The sequence below is a fragment of the Lepisosteus platostomus genome, chromosome 2, assembly GCF_059453375.1.
Source record: "Lepisosteus platostomus isolate fLepPlt1 chromosome 2, fLepPlt1.hap1, whole genome shotgun sequence".
Taxonomy (NCBI): Eukaryota; Metazoa; Chordata; class Actinopteri; order Semionotiformes; family Lepisosteidae; genus Lepisosteus; species Lepisosteus platostomus.
The window spans coordinates 56433756-56440642 of NC_142612.1; positions in this window are offsets into that span (position 1 = coordinate 56433756).

Here is a 6887-nt window from a genome sequence, read left to right on the forward strand (position 1 = left end):
GCTCTAGACTCTTCTCCCTGATGGATAGCTGGCTGCTCCCGACCCAGGCGTGCGGGCTGTGGCGACGGCAGACTTCAGAGACAAGCGCCCGCTGCTGTCCCCGGCCCTGAGCTGAGCCGAGCAGTCAAGCACGACTGTGAAACTCAAGCACGTCAAAGTGAAAACAGGGCCGCTTAGGAAGATCTGTCAGCATTTCCTCCAGCAGATGTCAAAACAGACAAATTCAATATTCAAAGAAGAAACAGAAAGCCCGGAAAATGCCCAAGTAGGCTGTTTGGCGTTTCTCCTTTTTGTTTTGTGGCTAGGGTGTCGGGTCTTTTTTTGGAACAATCTAATCTGGCTTTAACATGCGGCCAGAAGAACGCTAATGCAAATCTCAGCCTTTTCTTGCTGGATGTGAGAAATGTTACTCTGCAGTAAGACTATACACACACACACAAACATATTTTTTTCACCATTCAGTATGAAAAAACAATCTTACTTGCAAAACAGTCAGTGTTTTATCATTGTGTGTCGCTTATGTTTTTATTTTCATACAAAACAGTAAAAATGGAGATAATTAGAGATCAAATACAGCTAAATGTTAATACTGTAGATGAGTAGTCTACATGTCTACAATTTATTTGTGGGAGGGAATATGTATGTGCTCTTAAAACTTAATTTGGAGATCTCCAACAGTTTTCAGTTCACTGTCACTAATTATAGGATATTTTTTTTCTCTTCAGCTCCTTAGGTTTTATCTGAAATATCTTCAGGTTTTGTATTGGTGCATATTGGGGATTTCTCCACCACAGAGGAATACAGAATGGAGTCAGCAAAGGATTAAAGAAGAATTCTGTACTGTAGCAACAAATTACATTTGCCAATCACTTTGCATACCCAGTAAGAATATCTCCTCAATGTTCTTCCCAACAGCCACAGCTGAAAAGGCACTTTCACACCTCAGCAGTGGGAAGGTAGGAGACCTGAGCTTTAGGTCCTGGTATCAGTCACAAATGGAAAAACATTGCTAAAGTCTTTAGCTGTTCTAATGTGGACAGAAATTCTACTTGCAATTTGATATAAAAGACCACAGTGACACAGTGGTGATTGTTAATCTGGTTCTAAGACAATGCAGTGACAGAAACACAGGCCAGAAATACAGAATGCAGTATATAACCAGTGCTCCATTCTGTCCTGCAAGGGACTACATAGCAGAGAAGGAATGAATAAGGATAAATGTATTGCTTTGGACAGAACTCTTTAACCTAATTAGAGGGCAAGAAGTGTGACCTCTCCAATAACGTTTGACCACACAGCATACCATCTCTGTAAGGAAGATGGATGTGCTGCTCTTTCTGGTGTATTGAAGACTTAACAAGATCAACCGTAAACACAATGGAATAGGTCTGAGGTCTGCACGTGTGTCACGTACTGTACACCGAGGCACTTTGTAGAAAGCACACACTACAAAGACCAGCTGACTCTCCCACTAAACAAAATGTCATTTTCATCCAAATACACAGTATTTTTAGGATTTTATATGCATTAACAGTTTATTTGTACATGCTGTGAGGATGAAATATAAATGTCCAACAAATCTGAAAAAAATAATGTACTGCACTCTTCAGCTGCATAGCTGTTGTAAGCAGTCACTTTCAGTTCTTTCAGTGAGACTGCTAGTAAAACATTCATACTAGTTCTAATAGATGAATGGTGGTGTAAATACTGCATAAACTTTAAGGAGCACGGAGCAAAACGATTATCTGTCAGAATGATGAGATCAATAGGTGGCACTGTGGTGCAATGGTTGGCATTGCTGCATCACAGCAACGGAGACCTGGGTTAAATTACTGGGGCGCTATCTGCGTGGAGGTTGTTCTCCCCACGTTTGCATGGGTTGCTTCCAAGTGCTCAAGTTTCTCCCCATAGTCCCAAGACATACTGGTATGTTAAGTGGTTTCCTGCCCTGGTGCGAGTGTGTCTGTGTGTGCCCTGCCATGAAGTGGCGTCCCCTCTAGGGTGTACTCTGCCTTGCGCACTTTACTTGCCCGGATAGGCGACACTGAATTGGATATAATGGATGAAAATCAAGGGATCGACGACGTCAGTCGTATGTCTTCACAATAAAGCCCCCTGTGGGTATTCTGCATTTACATACCACTTTTATATGCCTTCTTAAGTAGAGTTCTTTGATGCTCTGCTCCTTATGAATAGCGTCGTATGCCAAAGCCGTAATGGGTGTGTATCCATCCATTACCATTTTAAAAAATGAATGCGTCAATGCTGTTTTTTTTCCTATCTCGAACAAACCCCGACCTTTTCTTTTAAACAGGCGCTGCCACAGCCAGACCTTCACTCTGCAGTGACGGTACACCTGTAATCCCGTTAAAACCAGTGGGGTAAATCTGAAAAGGTAGAGAATCTAATTAAATTCTGTCATGTAGGCTGTCACGCTTCCCGGTACAATACCTTGTTACGCGAGCCTTGTTACTTCGAGAAAAACTGCACGCACCGACAACTCACTTGAGGGAAAAATAGCATCAATCACAATTCGCATATTATAATTATAAGCTAAACAAGAAACACACACAAAGAGGAAAAATGGTTTCAGATATAATTCAATTTTTAATCACAGAATTTTAATATACTGTACGTGCTTTTTCTTTTCTTCCCTTTTAACTTATTGCATACTTATTGTCAAACGTCTGCGGACTTGTTCTTACAGGTCTTCGTACCAATATTTGCTTTGAAAAACAGAATTTGTTTCCAGCTTGTTGGTCTGAGTCCTTTGAGTTGGTCTGATGCCTACTGTACTGTATATAGCAAAGACGAATAAAACCTGCTTCAGTTATATATCATCACTGATACAAAAAACATTTTTCAATGCTGGATGCTGATGATTTATTGACTAAAGTTTGCAGAAACAAATGGTGATGTCAAAACCGATAGTAAAACTATTTATGTAATAAATGAAATCAATTACAATTTGAAAGCTGAGCAAAATAACATGATCCCTTTCCCTGTTTCTTCATAGATGTCCTGATGTATTCCAAGTCAAAGAATTTATGTTCTGGTCCTATCTCAAGCTACAGTACACGTCTTGTATGGCTTTCAGTATTTAAACAAATTAAATGACTTCTAAAGTATTTTTTTTACCTGCAGTATTTACAAATTACTTACGCATTACGTTTGTTATCCATAGGATTATTATTAGATGATGTGGACAATAATATATATAAAAGTTGGTCTGGCAATCATGTGAGTTTTAAGAGCTTACAAGACAAAGTATAGAATATAAATAAACATATATATAAATAAAATATAAAGATTTTTTTACACATCGAAGCAATCTATATAGCAAAGCCAATATAGGAAAGAATGCCATTAAATTCAATTGATTTTGTATGACCATTCAGATATGAAAACATATAGCAATGCCTTTTTAGTAAACCCACTAGGTGTCATTTAAACAAATACAGTTGGTTTCTGTTGTCCCTGATTAAACAATACCATGGGTAAAAGCATATTTAACTAAATTAAAACAAAATATAAAAATTTTCTGACAATGAGCGTTACTTCTCATATTTTTTTTACACCATAGTTTTAAAACCAAACCTTGCTGGAATTAAACAATCTGGGGGACATGATGTCAGTTATTCAGATAACAATGTTATTCTTTCTAACAATGGTTTTGAACTCTTTACAGGCTTTCTGTGGATACATAATATGGATTCAATAATTATTTCACAGAATGACTCAAAGCTAAATCTACGAGTAATGCAATTTCAGTGCTTGTGAACAGCTTTTTTTCTCATTCTTCACTTTTCCAAACAGGCACGTTGCCTCTCTTGCTTGGTCGTAGGGTGACCTTGACAGTTCTATGTTCAATTTGTTTATTTCAGGAAAAACAAAGATTATTACATGGTAACATATACAATAATAAACAAATGTGAACAATCAACATGGCATGGCAGACTTGGTACCTAAACAAATTGTATAAATCCAACAATAATACAAATAACCTGACATTTCTGCTACTGCCCAGAGTTAGATCTTGTTTCCTTGAGAAGAAGCAGAAATTTATCTCTGTGTGGGGGTTCAGGTCTGCTACTGGCTGCTGTGGTGTTCCCCAGGGCTCCATACTGGGACCACCTCTCTTTTGTTTAGTATGCATATGCTTCCATTCATCCAGTATTTCAATAACTGCTAAGTCCTTTAGGGGGTTTCAGTGAGCTGCAGTTTAACCTGGAATTAAGGCACCCTGGACATGACAACAGCCCACTGTAGGGCTCTCACACAATCATAATTCAGAGATACCAATTAACCTAGAATGAATGGTATGTTATCAGACTGTAGAAACCAGTGCTCCCTGCTGACCACGCTCAGGTTTATTTACAAAATAAACCTAGACTAGAAGTGGCTGGATCCATGCTTACAAACTTCCTCAATTTGTTTTCAAATGAAACTACCATCAGCATCACTGATGTACAGTGTCTTACCAACCCTTTCATTCAGCTTATTTATTATCATAATTATGATATAATTATAACATAATTAATTGAGCTTTATTACCATTTTGCTCAGTCTGTATACTTTTTGAAGCACCACTATAAGCTTTTCCTTCCGCAACAATTGTCTGCTCTCACTGCAGGACTGCGTTGTGTTGTTTTCATGAATCAGAATATCTTGCAGTTATTAATGCATCATTTTGCATTCTCTCACCACTGAGACCCCTGTTGCTGACTTCCAAATCAGGCTGTCACTCTTTTGACTGGAGCAGTGAAGCACTGAAAAAATGCAATATTCATTTAGCTCAAGTTGCTGCTACAAATAAAAGGTGAATCAGGTGTTTGTTACAAATAAATACAGTATTTTACAGGCTGAACACTTCCATCCAGCCATCCATTAGCAGAACTGATTTCCGAAAAATCTTTATTATTTGTTAAAAATCAAGTCAATCAATGATTTGCTCCAACATGTGACTTCATTAATGATTTTTTATATACATTTTAAAAAAGCAACCTGTGCTGACAATGAAGTGAGCAATGATCTGAATTAAAAAACAGGAATGAATCTTAGGACATCAGGAATATCACTGATAACTAGATATATAATGTCTTAACTTATGATTTGTATTTAAATCCCAGCTTTTAATGTCAACAGACCACAATAAAATGGGAATTTCTATTCCCTGGGGATTTGAAAAGGCCCTGAACGATAGCACACTCATGTCTAATGGCAAAATACATTTTCCTATGACATTCTGAGCTATTTGTCTCATATTCAAGACTCTCATGTTTTGCAGAGAGTAATTTTTTTAATACAGGAAAAGGTTTTGCCCAGAGCATTCTTAAATTAAACCTTAATCATGCAGTGAAGTCATATACTATAAAGATTATTCTAGAATGGCAAAGATTTTTTTCTTTTATTACAATCCAACTGTATCTACTGTTTATGTTACTCTCTTAAAGAGACAATGCATGCTCTTTAAAGTTTCGCTCAATTAATATATATTTTTAAAAATCAAATTTATAAATTTCTGATCAAAACACATTTAAATAAGCAACTTTATGACTGCTGTAGAAAAGAAAGAAGTAAATCTGCCCATGCGCACAAAATATACGAACAAATAAATGTTGAACTCTCTTTGGCGCCTACTAGTTTTTCATGTTGTGAATGAATATTTATATAATTTTAAAGATTTCTTTTAAAAAACAACCTGTGCTAGTAATACTGTTGGCCAAGGCTTGATAGATGTAAATAGGTATCCTTGATGAAACACATAGACATGAACTATCCTTTAGAGTATCACTGACATTGGAATACAGAACGCCTCTGGTTAAAGTATGAATTTAAATTCCAACATTTTAATATCAATGGGATATTCAAATCTCTGGTGATATGGAAGGCCAGCGAGTTGCACAACACTCTCTTCTAATAGTAAAATACAAATTCCTGTGACATTCTGAGCTATTATTTTATATTCAAAACCTGTTTTGATGTAAAAAGGACTTTTAGAAATAAAAAATGCGTAAGCCTTAATCATCCAGAGAGGTTTTAGAGGCTATTTACATACTACAAAGTGCATCTCACAATATTTTTTTTTTAAAATATTGAACTTACATTCCTTATGTTGATCTTTTCATTTATAAACTGCTTTGTCTTGATATGAATCTTTTAAGAAGCTAAAATGTAGTATCTTAACTATATTTAGTTTTCATTTTTTAGCAAATATGTATGAATAATATTTATTTATGACTGTCATGAAGTCATTTATTTATGACTGTAGCCAGTTTGTGTTGGAAATATAACTGCCAAATGTTCCCTCTGGACATATTGTATCAGGTCTTTTGGTATTTCATGATTTTTTAAACTGAATCACCATAAAAATTGTATTCTGTGGTATTTTTTTAATAATTCTGTGGCAGGTGCTGTTAATAATTGTATCATTTCTATAGTAAAAAGTAAACTAATTAATAACGTGTACAGTACACTCTACACATTTACAGTAGAAATGGATGAGACCCGGAAAGCATAAAATAGGACTTGCTTTTTAAAATGTTTCATTTTTTAACAGCTTTAAGGATTAATTTAAAATATATGATAATATGATTAGAGATAAGCAAATGTAACCCATTTAAAGACTGACAGAGTCAGAAACAACTGCTGTTTGATATTCAATGCCTAATTACTTATGTACTGTATATTAAGAAAATGAAATACAACACCAAATTCTAACATGCATAACAATAACTGAAACTCAGAAATAAACTAGAGTTTTCACAGTTAGTGACAAATTTCTAATAACACCCACAAATTATTTAATTAAATCTATTGATGTAATTAATGTACTGTATATGGTACATGACTGAAACAGCAATGTTTAAAACACTACTAATAAAAAT